The sequence below is a fragment of the Rattus rattus genome, chromosome 18 (genome assembly GCF_011064425.1).
Source record: "Rattus rattus isolate New Zealand chromosome 18, Rrattus_CSIRO_v1, whole genome shotgun sequence".
NCBI lineage: Eukaryota > Metazoa > Chordata > Mammalia > Rodentia > Muridae > Rattus > Rattus rattus.
In genome coordinates this window covers 45,501,694-45,518,009 of record NC_046171.1, presented here as the reverse complement: position 1 = coordinate 45,518,009, position 16,316 = coordinate 45,501,694, and positions in this window count along the sequence as shown.

Sequence of the window (16,316 nt, the reverse complement as noted above, 5' to 3'; positions counted from 1 at the left end):
CTGAGCACAAAAACAAATGATGAAAAGGGTAGATGAGGGCCATCAGGTAATGATGAATTCACACCATAGATTTCGAATGGAAGTCTTCTAGAATATGTTGTGTTAACCAAGTGAGATTAGGAGTTTATCTGGTGAAGCAGCTACCAACACCTTAACTAAAATATGGCTAGAAAATATAGCTAGGGAAGTTCATTGGTAAAGGAGTTACAAGGGAGAGCAATAGACAACAGAAGTTGTGAACAGCTCACCCTTTCGACAAATATCACATTTCTGCTGTTTATTGTTGATACCCTTGGAAGTAAAGGTAACCGGATAAACAAAACCAGCTTCCAGTTTATGTAGACCCTGGAACCTGACTGAGGGAAGGGGAATCACGTGACATGTAAGTGACAAGTGTATGCTATGAAAGATATCAAGAAGGGAGTGAGTTCTGTTGGCAGAGAGCGATGGGTAAGACAGATGAGCATCTGTACGAAAACTGTGCCTATGTGGAACCCATGTGAAACTTACTTTCTAACAGATGCAGTGACAAGAGAAATATGTCATAAGGCATACTCTGTGTCAGGTTATGGGTGAGAGAATGGGGAAGTTTAAGAAAGAAGACTTATCCTTTAGAAGCTCTCAGAAACTCTAAAACCAACAACCTAGAACTTGGGGTTTTATGAAGATAATTATACTTTTGATAATATGAAAAGATGTGATTATATAGAATGCAAAAAAAAAAATCTTATAAGCAAAGCAGTAAAGAGAAACCAACAGAACTGAAGTTTAAAACAGAAATGTTTACATTCAACTTTTGCCCATCACATGAAAGAAATCTAAAAACTATGTAGAACTGGAGGGTAGAACAGTTCAAAGGAAATTTTAATTAGAATTCAGAATGACATTAAAAATAATAGTGCTGTGATGGGGACACATTAGTCACAGTTTCTACCCAACAAAGGAAAAGAATTAAGGTCAGACGCAAAGGAGGGAGACAAGTCACACTTAATATTCATGTCCACCTGCTTTAAGAAAACTGAATATATAAAAACACGGTCTAACAATTTAGATGACAGGGAATGATGTGTGTGTGTGTGTGTGTGTGTGTGTGTGTGTGTGTGTTTGTGTGTGTGTGTGTGCGTGCGTGCTAAAATGAAAGGATTCATTACTCTCGAAGATTTGCTTCAGGTTTACTTAGGGTACAGAATTCAGCGGGTGCTCCTCCCAAATAAAACTTTGCCAAGACACAGACTTTTCTGAACCCAAAGGGCAGGTTCTTTGCATGAAATGCTTAATGAGAAACTTGGAAAAGCTGTAAGCAGGAGCATATTCCAGAATTAATCACAAGCTTCATTTCATGAGCAGACAGTAATGGCAGAAAGGTATTTTCTACAGAGCAACAGAATATGATGAAAAACTATTATGGAATCTCTCTCTCTCTCTCTCTCTCTCTCTCTGTGTGTGTGTGTGTGTGTGTGTGTGTGTGTGTGTGTGTGTGTGTGTCTGTTTCTCTGTGTATTTGTGTGTGTGTTCCATAACTGTTTCTGTGAATAATTTTAGGGACATTGAGAGGAAATGAGATATGAGGAAAAAAAGAAGAAAGCAAAGGCCTAAGAGAGAATTTCCATTTTCAAATGCAATGAGAAGACACTGGAAGGGTTTATTTAGTAAGCTAATGTGTTCCATTTCAAGAACATCCTACAACCTTGAGGACAGAGTTTGAAAGACGAAGAGGGGAGACAGGAAAAGTATTAAGGATATATTGCATAAATCCACACTAATCAAACCACCACAAAGATATGGGCAGAGGTCATTATGATGAGAAAGGGAGCAGTGGAATGGGAAACTGGTAACTGGACCTCATACAGTTTATTGATATGAACAAGGAAGGAAGAATTGGGGTAAGTCCTTGACATTACTCAGAATTCACACAGAAAGAAAGACACACACACACACACACACACACACACATACACACACACACACACACACACACACACACACCAAACAACAACAACAACGAAATGCATAGGCTTAGGGTAAAACTCATGTCTGAAATATTTCCAAATTATACAGAAAGACAAATCATCATCACAGGAAAGACATGTGGTTACGGATCCAAGACAACATAATAGACATCTTTAGAAAACCATTACATGTCTGCCTTGCTTGTCTTTCAAGTGATGAGTACAGACTGACCGTAGAATTCAGATGAAAAAGTTAGCAGGCAATGGATTCAAAAGCCTTCTCGGCAGTCAGAACTACAGAAGTGGCTTAAGATAAAGGAAGACTTAGCCCAATCAAAGCACACTGGAGCCTGTTGATTTGTGCATCCATTTAATTTTATGACAGTGTATGGGTAATATTTTGGAGGGCTTCCTTGTAGCAGATGGTACCTGTTAAATGAGTATTAGCCCCATCAAAATAATTGCTATGGAGTATAATGTGTTATCATGATGCTTCTATTGCTCAGATATTTGGGAATGCGTGTTCTATGAGGTTTACTTCCAGAGCCAAAAACAAGGTCTCAGAGTGGCATAGCCATGTCCGTTGCAGAGGAAGCTGAATTCTGTCATCATGATTATGTGGTATTCTCATAATTCTGTGGGAGTGTGATTATGTGGGAGTGTGTGTTCAGTATATTATGTTTGTCACATGCACAGAAAAGCTCAGATGTAACAGAATTTCTGTATAGCGTGATAGACAGGTTAATGATGGACAGGTTAACGGTATGGGTTGAATATTTTATAAATAAGGAGATGTATATCAAAGACCCAGTCCACATTGTTCTCAGAGGCCATTTTCTGCAGGCCTTTCTGCTCAGTGCAGGAATAAGCGATATGTTCAAACTGAGGGCTGCTTTTAAATCTTCCTTGAGGTGGTATGACTTACTGTTGATCTCTGCTTCTTAATATAGCATGTTACCCCATTTGGATCAGGGAAGGGACAGATTTCAGAAAAACCCTTTCAGAACCTCTTTAATTTCAATGTCTTTTTTAGATTAAAATATTAGCTACAGTTCTCAAACTTAATTGTTCATTTGAATGTTCCAAACGTATAACCTTTTCAAAGATTCTGTGCATTATGGTGTCAATGGATGACTGCACCCAACATTTTTTGACACATTTTACTCCTGGGATGGAAAAAATCATTCACTTTGCTTTTTTGTCATGAACATCTTTTGACACATACAATGTTTCACTTGTGCATTGTTCAGTCATACATGAAAGAAAGAGAGCAGAATTATTTGCTTTTAAATATCAACACTAGTTTACACGTTGTCACAGAGAAGATATGATTCTGTCTATTCTAATGATGACACAGAAAGCCAGATGTGGAATCAGCCACCTTGCTAGATGAAACAGAAATCTTTATTATCCTTTGGGCAATCTTTTTAATTGCACATATCCTGGATTTTACTTCACAGCATAAAACATGTATTTATTACCCTTTTGTCATACTTGATTTCATAAAGATTTTACTTCCTTGCAGACGACCTTTAAAGAGAATGGAAGCATAATGCTGTTAAAATGAATCCGAGAACAATCCCTCTCCAGGCATTGATTCATTGGAAATTCCCCTTCCTTCCCCAAACAAATACCACCTACTCAGGAGACTCTCCCCACTGCACTGACATCATGAAATGCTGATGCCATCTGGAGGCAAGATTTCCTTTTTGAATGCTGTCAAAGGCTAGGCTCTTCTTCCAAACAGGATGGGAATTAAAATGGATGGCATTGGGGTAAGAGTATCTCAGTCATGGGCCTCAATGGTACTCTGTAATGTACTCAGAATTGACTCTGAAATGGATTCGTAAGGCAGTCTATAGGTGAATCTTTCTTGGACTTTTAAGTTAAACAATGTATTCACCTATGACAAATGAACAAATGGAAGAAAAAATGAAACACTACTAGGATGTAGGAAGGACAGTCAAAATACTGTTTTACTTTCATTGTTAACACAAATGTATTTGTTTGATACAACTCAAAATGAATTTAAAGTTCATTAAGTTGTCTTCTACTTTAAAAACAAGCAAAGCAAGTTTGGGATACATTATACTGTTGCTTTTTAATGCTGCTCCTGAAAGAAATAAACAAATTCCAAACATAAAAATTAAGACTAGGTATAACTTTGTTTCAAATAGGATCTATTGGCACTGAAGATTAGACAGTTAAAAAGTGTGCTGTTCTAACAGAGGCCTGGCTTTGATTCCTAGTACCCACATTTTGGCTCAGAAACATTTGTAACTCAAGTTCCAGAGGGTCCAACACTCTTTTCTTGCCTCTGCAACCGTTGCATGCACATGCTAACCAAGCAATCATGCAGGCAAAACAGCCATATGCATAAAAGTAAGTACATGAAGAAACACTGAAAAGTTGAACCTGTCTTCGAACACAAACTAGATATTTAAATGTAGTTTAAAAAAAAAACATCAATTGCATTCCAATATGGCCTCCCAGAGAAAAAAGGATCTAGGATGGGTGTAAACAAGAAACTTTGAAATCATTAACAAAACAGAAAAAAAAATAAAACAAAAACGAGGAGGAGGAGAAAGCACAAAGGATGAGGTGACAGTGAGGGGAACACAAGAAACATCGTACAGCGAGATAAAACTGTATCAATGGAAGAGCAAGAGAAAAGAAAAGGAGGTAGAGACTGCCGATTGCCAGGGTTACTTCTTTCCTTAGCAGACACAGAACTGAGGTGCCTTGCTTTTAGATGACTTTTCCATTTATATTGTATATAGAGTGAGATCAAGAAGGGTTGAGTTATTCCTCTCTGAGATTCAAATTGATTAGATAAGAAAGAAAAGTGTGCTAGCTCAGCCTTGACCTCTTTTTCCAAGGTGTGTGATACAACAGCTATGGGTGGGCTTTATTTTTGCCAGTGTTTCTGTGTCCGGTCTGGCAACATGGAGGATTCTTCTTCTACCAGTTGAGTTCTAACTTCCCACTCAGATGTGTTCCACCAGTCATGCGGGGGCTGGGAAATCTATAAATATGGTGGGTTTCCACCACATGACTCCACTGTTCTGGTTATCATTCTCAAACATATCGAGCAGAAGATGGTACAAGGTGTCTCCAATCTGTCATTTCCACTCTTGGTCAAACATCACTCTTTAATCTTCTATGCTCTCTACAGTACACCCCAAAGTTAAACTTCTCCTGAGTATCAACACACTGATGGTTATTCCTCCGTTTATAACTGACAGCATCCTGTTGTGATCTGATTTTCTACATTTTCATCTTCAGAAATTACATATTTTACTTACATTCCTACGTCACTTTCTCAATTTCATCTGCCCTAATTACTTCAGATTATATCATCAATGCTTATTCCTTTAGTCTCGTGTTCTATGTCCCTAATAGCACATTGTAATCGAAACAAAATAAGGGCATCAATGTCACAGCCCCTCCCTTGTGAATCCGATAACCTTTGAAATGCCCATAAAAACCAACTACAAATATTAAAATGTGTATTCACAAACCCACATAAATTTTCCCGTAGTGATGCTGAGAGTTCTTTGCTATGATTTACTGTTTCATGACTGATCTGTGAGAAACTGTCTGTTATTTAGGTACTGACTTGACTGTAACAGAGCTAATGTTTGTCATTACGAGGCAGATGGAGCAGTACACCCGTAGAGATGGACACAGTGTTACAGCAACGGTCATCATTTTTATTAAACATAATTACAATATTACTCGATGATGTTGGGCTGAGGAGAAATTTTGCTTTTGTTGTTGTTAATTGTGTGTGTGTGTGTGTGTGTGTGTGTATGTGTGTGTGTATGTGTCATAAAACTTTTTTTAATTGTAATTTAATTATTAGATATCATAGCAATTCTTAAGTGTAAGTCTAAGGAAAAGCAAGCTAACGTGGAAGGTTTAAATTCTTCAGATGTCTGCCAAATGAAAACAGCCTTTGGTGTATGTAAGAGTTCTGAATCCTAAACTCAACAAACTGGATTTAAAACATTCAGAATGCCCTCAGACTGAGACTGCTCTTGCCATTCTGCCTCGTGGAGTATGTGTCGCTATTCTTGTCTTATGAACATATTAACAGACCCAGCACAAGTCACAGAAGGAACAGCTGGCCTGTCGGTTTGCTCGTAACAGCCGACATTAAGAAAATTGTTGAAGTAAGGTTAAAAGAGCGTATCCCAGGTACTGGCCTGACAGACTACAATTGGATGCTATGTCTAAAAGCCAAATGTGGGCGTCTGATCATTAGAAATAATTTTATTTTATTAAACAAAGTTCACACTGAACCTTTGCCACTGAAACTGGTGCCTCTGATTTAAAAGGAGAGAGAGAGAGACGATAAGAAACGATTCAGAAAGATTTTTTTTTTAAATAGGACAAAAAACAGATATGGAGGATCAGTATTTGAAGGAGATGGTAACACCATTAGCAGAAAGCCAGTAAAGTACAGTGTGGGGACGAACATAGATCCCCATCCTTAGGGTGACTGAGGTAGCAGAGAAGGAACACGTCCTTGTGTCCCACTGGACACAACATCTAATTGAAATTGAATTTCCCAGCCTCTTTCAGTATGGAAGTGTGCTGCCAGCTTTTATATTTGAACCAGCATTTGGCTAAACCACTCCCTTCTCAGCAGTCTGTACCCATGGCTGTACTGTGTCTGAAACCGGAGCCTTGAAGATGAGAAATCTGAGGCCAGTCAGCCCACTGCAGTTTCCTCTCCGGGGATTTGCCATATCTAATGCTCCAATTATATTTTATTTTATTTGAAATCCACTACTTTGCTAAACCATTTTGCTTCTAATTCATCGGTGCTCTCTGTACTTTTTCCTGGGTATGTTAAACTGTTTTCACTGGTATTTCGGATGTGCTTTCAGATTGTGTTGCTTTGTTAGAAGAATTGCTATACTTCAAATTCTTTCTTTCTGCCTACAACACACAGCTCAAATCCTACTTATCAAATCCAATATGGTTTTTAGTAGCGACATATTTTATCTCTATGTCTAATTTATATTTAATTTCCACAAAAACTCATTTTGCTTCAGCTTTTGAGGGCCCCATATTATTCCCTTCATTGTGTAGCATCCCTTCATCTGTAGCATTTGTGTGTGTATGTATGTGTGTGTGTGTGTTTGAATTTAATAATGGAAGGTAATACTTCTTTTTAAAATCTCAAAACAACACATAATCACCTATTTTACAGAAACAGGATACGTAGAAGCATGCTATTAGATTTGAACTGTTTCTTTGTTCCTTTGTCTTATATCATGCATTGCTTAGAATTGCTAGCAATTATTCTTTTTGTCTTTATGTGGGTTTTAAAGGAAGGTTTTTCTAGTCCCTGTTCTGGGGAAGCATATATAGGAAGAGGCTTTTCTGGACTCTTTTCTTTAACTGTTATCAGATGGTTGGCCCTTCAGGCTTCCTACCTAGGTCCTGAGACTTGAGGGCAGCACCTGTGCCTCTCTACTCCTAACTTCAAGTGCACGAAAGTCACATTCACACACTCTTTATTTCACAGATAGAGGTTTCATTGTGTTTGCTAGGATTTGTTGTCATTGTTTATGCTTTAGGGTGGTTTTCATGCAGATAAAGGATGAAGGATAAAATGGTATCTTTCAATTCTCAATTTTATAGCAAAAGCATTTTCCCCGCCTTTGCTTGGTAAATTAAAGACTCACCACCTGTGTTAGACTCAGCTCTCAAAGCTGTTTGTCCTCTGACTATTCACATGCCCCTTGTCTTTGACTTTCTGTAATAATTTTATTACTTCTAATCTGTGTCTTTGTGTATTACATGTATGTATACGTATTCATGCATGTGCATGAGGGCGGACACAGAACCCAGGAGTGAGTGTCAGATGTCCTGAATCTGGAGTTAGAGGCAGTTTTAAACTGCTGGACTTGGCTGCCGGAGTTCTCTGCAAAAGGAGTTCATGCTTCCAACCACACAGCCTGATCTCCACCTTCGTCACTCTCAAGAAATTTCCAGTGGCCACCTTTCTTCCAACCAAAGAGCAAGTCTGTTATTACTGTGATGTCATGTCACCTTTGCAGGGTTTTGCCAAAAAGATGGAGTTGACATTTACCTTTTTTGGGGAAATGTATCTACCCACGTTCTAAGATTTGCATGTTTGCTCTACCTTTCTTTATTTCTCTTAAGAAATACTTCACAAAATATTTTCCTAAAGTATTTCATTCACGTGAATATGATTTTTCATCATATCCTAACCAAAGCCTTCTTCCAAGGAGTCTCATTCACAATCAGCTCTTTGGAGTTTCTTCAGGAGAATATTTTATGGATACTTTATGTGCTGTCAATAATATCATCCTCTAACAAGTGCTATTGATATTTAGTGTCCAGGACTCTAGGTAATTTAGTTATTAAATCTCGCAATCAATATACTTTACCGTTTTCTTCATGGTCAGTGATCTAACGCCACATTACGCCATGCTAATCTCCTACCATTTTCCATATCCTCATCTGCAATCCAAGTCTGTTCTACCTGTACTTCCTGCTTACCCCTAATTTTGCCTTAATGCTTGTTATTTTATACATCTATCTGCTTTTACAAGCAAGCCTCCTTTCATAGTGCAGTTATAACGGTACCTCAACTGTGAAGATGCATCCATTATTCTCCCAATATCTGAGAGACGTTAGAGTTTTAATGCTAACATTTCACAGTTTAAAAATCCCTTTGTTTTTCACCCTCACATTCATTAGGAATGGAGAGAAGAGGGCTCTGTCATAAACCCGAGTTTGTTTTATAGACATAAAGATTTGGCATAGGTCTGCCTGTTTCTACCTCTTTGTGTTGTTATCCAAGCATACCTTGGATAACACGGTTATTACTAAAGCTGCAAATGCTGACAACACTGTGGCTTCCCGTCTGAGTTACTAATGGAGGAAAGCTAATAGTGCTCACAAGGAGCCTATTTCACACTAGGAAGGTGTTAATAGATAAAAACTGTGCAATTTGCTGAAATCAGTATGATATCTTTATTATACCCTGTGAGCTCAATTGGGCCAAATCTGACACTCTAAATTGCTATAATTTGGAGCTCTCTGGTTTTATTATTAAATATAAGCCTAAAATTGTATATATATGCAATAGGAAAAGATAACTTTCCTAATATTTTCTAGTAATTAGTTATAATTATAAGTGGTACTCGCGGTATCATTACCTTCGTTGGAAACTAACTGACAGAGGCAGCTTTTCAAAATGGCTAGAGCAGAAGGCACAGCAGAACCAGCTTGATAACACCTAGAGATGGAGAGGTCAGAGTACGCTCAGGGCAGTGGCAAGCATACGTTAGCAGCATCAGGAAAAGCTAGAGATAAGATTAGAAAGATAGGTTTGGTTCCAATTATGAAAGCCTTTGAGTGGCAGGCTGAGGAAATTGTATTGTACTCTGCAAGCAACGAGGAGATATTAAAGGTTAAGACAGGAGAGCGAGAGAAGAGCAGCAGTTTCCAAACTCTCGAAGCAACGAGGCATCAAAAATCCAAAAGCTAATAATGAAGGTAGAAAAGCCATTCAGGAAGCAATTGTGTGTCAGAAAACATTATAAATATATACTCCAAAACACATGCCTGTAAAGGGGGTGGGTGTTGTTTTGTTTTGTTGGTTTTGTCACTCTTGGTTTAAGGTGTGGTGTGACTGATGATTACAGAGGCTCTCACTCGATATGGGTGGGGAACTGTATCAACCACGCATTGCTTTGCTTCACTCCTATAACCCAAATACCCATACTTTAAATTTCTAAAAATTGTTTTGTAAGAAATCAGGTAAACCTACCATCAGCTAATTGTCAAAGAAGCAATCCCTTGACTTATGTGTAATCTGAGCCACCCACGCTATGATAAAGGAATGATTGATGGCAACAGAGAGAGTGACGGGCAGCCTGCAGTTTCCACTCTCTGGTCCTTTATAGAACCGGGTTGCTAGCCTGACTGTTCTATGTTTCTGGTGGGGCCCTGGACAAGCCATCCTAGAGACATCTCACATTTTCTGACTAGTTCGTGCCTCTTTAAATTTCTGGAGCCTACTTCCAGTCAGCACTAGGGCAACTGCTACTCTTGAGGCCACTGCTCCCCTGACATCTAGGATTGGCCATTGGGCATGGCCACCTCCATTACTGCTGTAGTTACCTGTGAACATAGGTCAAAGAGCACATGGATGTATGGGTGAAGCAGAGGAACATCCATGACCAGAAAACTGTATGATGAGAAGGCATGTTGTCTAAGCGCCGTGTTTGCAGCACTCCTTCATAATGTAATTCCCACTTCGCCCCACCCATTCTAGAATGTTCCTACTTTAAAGTAGTACAGCAAAGACTTTAGTGAAATTCCCGATGAGACAGAACAATATTAATAGTTCTGTGAATGCCTTTCAAAACTAATTATAAAAATATAAAAACGAGTGTGTGTGTGTCTGTGTGTGTGTGTGTGTGTGTGTGTGTGTGTGTGTGTTCAAAAGACGTGTAATTGTCATTGGTACAACTTCATGTTCTATCAAATGACCTAGTGAAATGGACGCTTTATGACAAAGCTCCAGGAGCTGCAGTGTTTTGCCCTCCCTGCAAAATGAAGACATAAACAAAGCACTCTCGTCGAGCCTGGGCTGACAGCTAGGCTGTACTTTATTGCCATGAGCAGGCAGAGAGTTTCAGCTGTGTGCAGTCATTGGTAAACAGAATGCACATCGTGATTTGGTACTAAGAAATGATCTCAGCTCATGTCATTGCATGCTTAAAGTGTGAAGTAGGCACGGGAGATTTGAATCTTTCCCCCACTTCCCCACTGTTGGACAGGCAGTGAAACTGGACACTCCTGAGGTCTGCATGCAGCATCACTAGGAGCATCTTGGCTAAAACTGCAATTTGAATAAGCAGCACTAAACACATGACATACAGGCCACCAGCCACATGTCAGAAGGCTTTGGACCCAGTAGAATAACTCTTCTAGCATTTCTTTAGTTGTGCTTAATGTTCCTTTTGAAATGCTTTGTAGAACTCTAAAGGGAACAGCGAGATTGAATGGCATCTGACAAGCATGTTCACAGCACACTGGATCTGCATACAGTGCAAGAGATTAAGTGGACTGTGCCTTATCCAATGGCCATAGCTGGAAATCTGAGGAAAAAAGGCGGCATTACTAGACAGAGGGAAGAGAACACAAAATTCCTAATGGGATGCTTTCACTCAAAAGAGATAGACTTCAGATGGTTGTTAAATGTTCAAACTGCTCGGAGAGAGTTATTAACCCGTTCGTTGTCTCTCTAGAAGGAGATACCGTAATTCAAAGAAGTAAAGCCTAAGTCTATTCTCCAGAATTTGTATAACATATAACATATTTATCGATTAATAATCTTCCCACATCCGGAGGTATCTGGGTAGAGTAGAAGGAACATTGGTATTGAAGAGAAACAGTAAGAATTCTGGCTACTCCACTCACTTTAGGTAGAGTCCCTGGCAAGTCACCTGGTCTCTCTCAGCTTCATGTCTTTCACCTGGACTTAAAAGCATTGTTGAGAGTTAGTGATATGCTAATATTTAAATAAAGAAGCTATAATGTCATTTACAGTTAGTCTATTATTTGATCTTCTGAAAAATTTATGTTTGTTTTGCTTTGTTTTGTTTTCTCTATGTCATGTGTCTATTCAAAAATAGAAGAAGCAACTGAAATTGAGCCTTCTACAGCTTCTCCACACTCCCTTGACAACCTACACACACACACACACACACACACACGCACATGCACATGCACATGCACATGTACACACACTGTAACACTAAGATTAGTGACTTAAAATGGCTGTAAAATATAGTACCCTGTAAGGAGTAAGCAGATTAGCCCTGGGTTTCTCATGAGTTCACCAAGTGGCCATGTGTATTTATTATATTAATTATTACATCATGTATCATTATATATAATATAATTATTATATTCATATGTTAATTGAATCATTGTGATCTCTCAGTACAGAAGAAGGAATGTTTTAGCTAAATATCAATGCACTCACTGAGCTCTACAACGTAGGCAGAGGACTGTGGTCAGATACCAAGATGAGTGGAAACAGGTCACAAAAGTCTCCTCTGCCTGAAATAAATGCAGAGCCGAATGTCAGTGGGAGACATAGTGAGGAAGTAGTGTTCAGACATGGCAAACAAAGGATGTATAGTCAAGGTGTCCAAAAGAGTGAAAGAAGAGTTTGGTGGAAAATGCAAAGAGCAAAAGGGAGACCAGCTAAAAGTGAAGGGACAAGGTTGTTTGGAGTGGCTGCCAAACACATTATTAATTATGAAAGTTCACCATCTTGGTCCTAGAACAGTACTCTACTCATCGGAAAGACATAGGGTTTTGAAGACAGAATTAAGCACAGCTACAGACGTTTCAAACACAGGACGCTGAACACAGGAAATTGCTTATCCAGGACAAAACAGATGTAGAAGAAGGCAGCCAAAGACCAGCAGCAGGAAGAATGTCGTCCCTACACACGGAGACAGAGAAGGGGGCAGCAGAGCCAGACCCCGCATGTCAGTGCCACTCAGAAAGATTTACAAGCTCATAAAGCTAAGACATTGCGACTGCCTGATTCAGAAGATGCTTTCACAATAGGTGCAGCAGCTACAGGAAACACAACTGGAAGTACAATGGTCTCTGTGCTGCCCAGCCCTCAACCTTCCTCTACTCACTTCCATTAACCAAGGCCAGATAGAAACCACACAACCATGATACAGAGACTCGGACAAGCCTCGCGGTGTATAACAATCTATAATTGGAAACTGATAGATCTAGTTAAGCAAGAAGCCAGCACGGCATCACTGTGAACGTTTCCGTCCACAGAACTGTCCCTTCTTACTCTCTTCTCTTAAGTTAACAGAAACATTAATTACATCTAAGTCAGTAGTTATCAAAAACAGTCAAGCCTTTCATACCCTGCATCTCTTACCACATTCTGTGAATATTTGTACCCTTTGTTCTGTTTTGATTCTCGTGTTTGTTCTTTCTTAGACAATTCTCAACTTAAAGCAGCTGACAAACATCCTCTTGGTTTTCCTTTTGGGAGGTCAGGTGCAGTCTCTCTCAACATGTTTTGTGAATTTGAAGAGGTATAAACGCTGTGTATAATTCTTTAAGTTTATTCAGAGTAAATACAAAGGGTTTATTCATAGTGCCTCTAAGGTCATTTAAAATAGAAATTATGAGTAAGGTAAAGACATTCAATAATGAAGTTTCCAGGAACATCTCAACATCCGAAAACAATTCAGAGAATAGTTATGTAAAATACAAACATAATCACACACACACACACACACACACACACACACACACACACACACACGCACACGCACAAATCAAGCTCCCCTTTGTTCACATTGGACCTCGCTCAGTCACTCGGAAGTGCCAGGCATCTGAAACTTGGTTTCTAGCCTGATTTAGCTCTCAACCGTCTTTTCCTCCCATCTCTGCATATTCAACCACATAGAGAAGAGAGAGACAATAAAAGGAATTGACCGTTGACAAGACTTTGAGATCTTCTTGAGCACTACTACTCACCTCTGCTCTCCCGTGGGCAGCAAGGCCACTAACCCTCCCTAACCAAATGAGCTTCAGCAGAGCCAGCCATCCAAGAATAGCAGAGATGGTACAGCCAGACTCAGCTCTGACTACCATCCCTGCCCTGACGAATTCCTGAAAAGACACTGCAAGATTCAGTGTGTGAAATGATACTTGTACAACCCTGGTGAGATTAGTTAGGGGAGCTTACGTAAATTCTGTACATATAACATACATATATAATTATATGTAATTATATATATTATATATACTAAATGAATAAAATGAATAACACATATAATACACATATATTATGCTCAACTGTCAGCGCTATGGGCACAAGAGTGGGATGTTTCGTTTCAAAAATATGCTTTAAAACTACTGTGCAGTAAAGAGTCCTATAGCCAAGAAGAACGTCTAAGTCTCTTCTTGCTCTAAAGTTGCATAAATATTTATTCAATGCGTTCTATTAAGAAAAGCGTGAGGGTCTGGGGGCATGCCTCAGTTCAGTTGCTGAAGTGCTTGCCATACAAACTTGAGAATCTAGTCCCAGTCTTTCTGTAGTCGCTTAGATACAGGACATGGTAGCACATACCTGAAATCCTTCCCCTGGGGAAGCAGAGACAAGAGGACCCTTGAAACCCCCAAACCAGCTAACCTAGCCAAGAAGGTGCACCGAGAGTCTATGTCTCAAAAAATGAGGACGAGAGTAATAAAGACTCCCAGTTTCAACCACTGACTTCCAAATGCTCACTCATGGCCAAGCACTCATATATGAGCACTTATATACGCATGCCTCACACAGATACTCACATGCAAATACACACACACACATGCAAGCACAAAGACACAGACACATGGGGTGGGAGGGAGAGACAGAGAAAAATATATTGGTTATCTATACATCTTCTGATTAACCTCCACACGTTCCTCTCTACTAAAATACAGCTCATTCCATCACAGTCCTTATTTCTATTCATCCAGACATTAACTTTTGATTCATTAACTATAAAAATTATTTAATTTATGCATGCACGTTAGTGTGTGTGTGTATGTATGTGTGTGTGTGTGTGCATGTGTGTGTGTATGTGTGTGTATGTGTGTGTATGTGTGTGTATGTATGTGTGTGTAGGTATGTGTGTGTATGTATGTATGCGTGTGTATGTGTGTGTATGTGTGTATATGTATGTGTGTGTATGTGTGTGTATGTATGTATGTGTGTGTATATGTGTGTGTATATGTATGTGTGTGTGTATGTGTGTATGTGTGTGTGTGTGTGTGTGTGTGTGTGTGCTTGTGAGTTTCAATGCAGGTGGATGCACGGCATGGATCATAGGATGGAAGTCAGAAGACAAATTTGAGTGTCAGTCCTCATCATCATCCATCTTCTATGAGACAGCATCTTGTGCTTCACCACTATGTAAGCCAGGCCAGCTGGCATGTGACCTTCCCAAAATGCTGCTGTCTCACACTCTCCTATCATTGCAGAAGCACTAGACTTACAGATGAACACTACTATGTCCAGCTTCTATGTGAGTTTTAGGTGTCTATACTCGGATCTTCTCATTTGTGTGACAAGTGCTTTCACTCTCTGAGCAAACTCTCTAGCCTAGATTCCTTCAGTTTAAGAAATGCACTGAGCTCTCTGCACTATCAGCCAGGTGTTCTGGAATACTCCGGCTACCTTCGCTGTTTTCTTAACCACGAACAGCTCAAATCCATGCTCTGTCCCATGGTATTCCCATTATTCACAGTAGTCCGTCCTACTGTGTTTTCTGTGATATCTGCTATTTTCTGCCAGTTGTGAAGATTTTGCAACTCCCCTCCCCAAACACACACACACTTCCAAAGCAAACAGGGAAGCATGAAATTTTGTTGCAAAAAAAAAAAATCTCTCCAGAATCATTCACAGAAAGAGCTAAAATCATGTTTTTTCCAAGAGTATTATTGCATTTTATGTAGCATGCCATGGTAAATATGTACATTTACATGTGTGTGTATTAGCATGAATGCATACACATGTACACATTAACGTGAAGACTGGAGGTCAACCTCAAGTGTCTTCTTCAGTTGGTCCCCATTGTACTTTTTGAGACAAAGCCTTCACTAGCTTAGCTTATCCCTTGTGCTAGAGTGGCTGGCAGTGAACTCTGAGGATGCATCTGTCTCTGCCCATCAGTGCTGGACTTATAGATATGCAGAACCCCACCTGGCTTTATGGGAGTGCTGGGGCTCTGGTCCTGATATTTACAAAGAAAGCACTTTACTGACAGAGTCCTGTTCCTAGACACTATTAATTAGCTTTGATTTATGAACTAACATTGCATGAATATCAACTTTAATGATCACATGAGTTTGTTTAATGCCACAGGTCTTTTTACACTACGTGAGAACCATCACACAGTACTGAATACTAAGGAGGCTCAGAGTTTTGCATTTAAAAGAGGGAAAAAAGTAAACTTGACTAAATAAGGAGATATCTGGGATACTATTAAAGAAATATTCCAATAATAATATCTACACATAAAAGCCAATCCATTTTGAGTCTTTAATTGGTCTCTACTCAGTCTACAATAAGATAATCACAAAATATGCTAAGTGAATTGAGGATCCTTATTTCACCATTTGGTCTATTGGAACAAAAGTCCTGAAAAGCCATCTATATACAATATAGAAAATATGTGTTATCCTGATGGGGCAGTTGCCACTGAAAGGTAGCAACAACACTTGTTATTTGACTTCTGTCATTTCTTACAATTTCTTGAATTAACACCTATTCTACCCTTC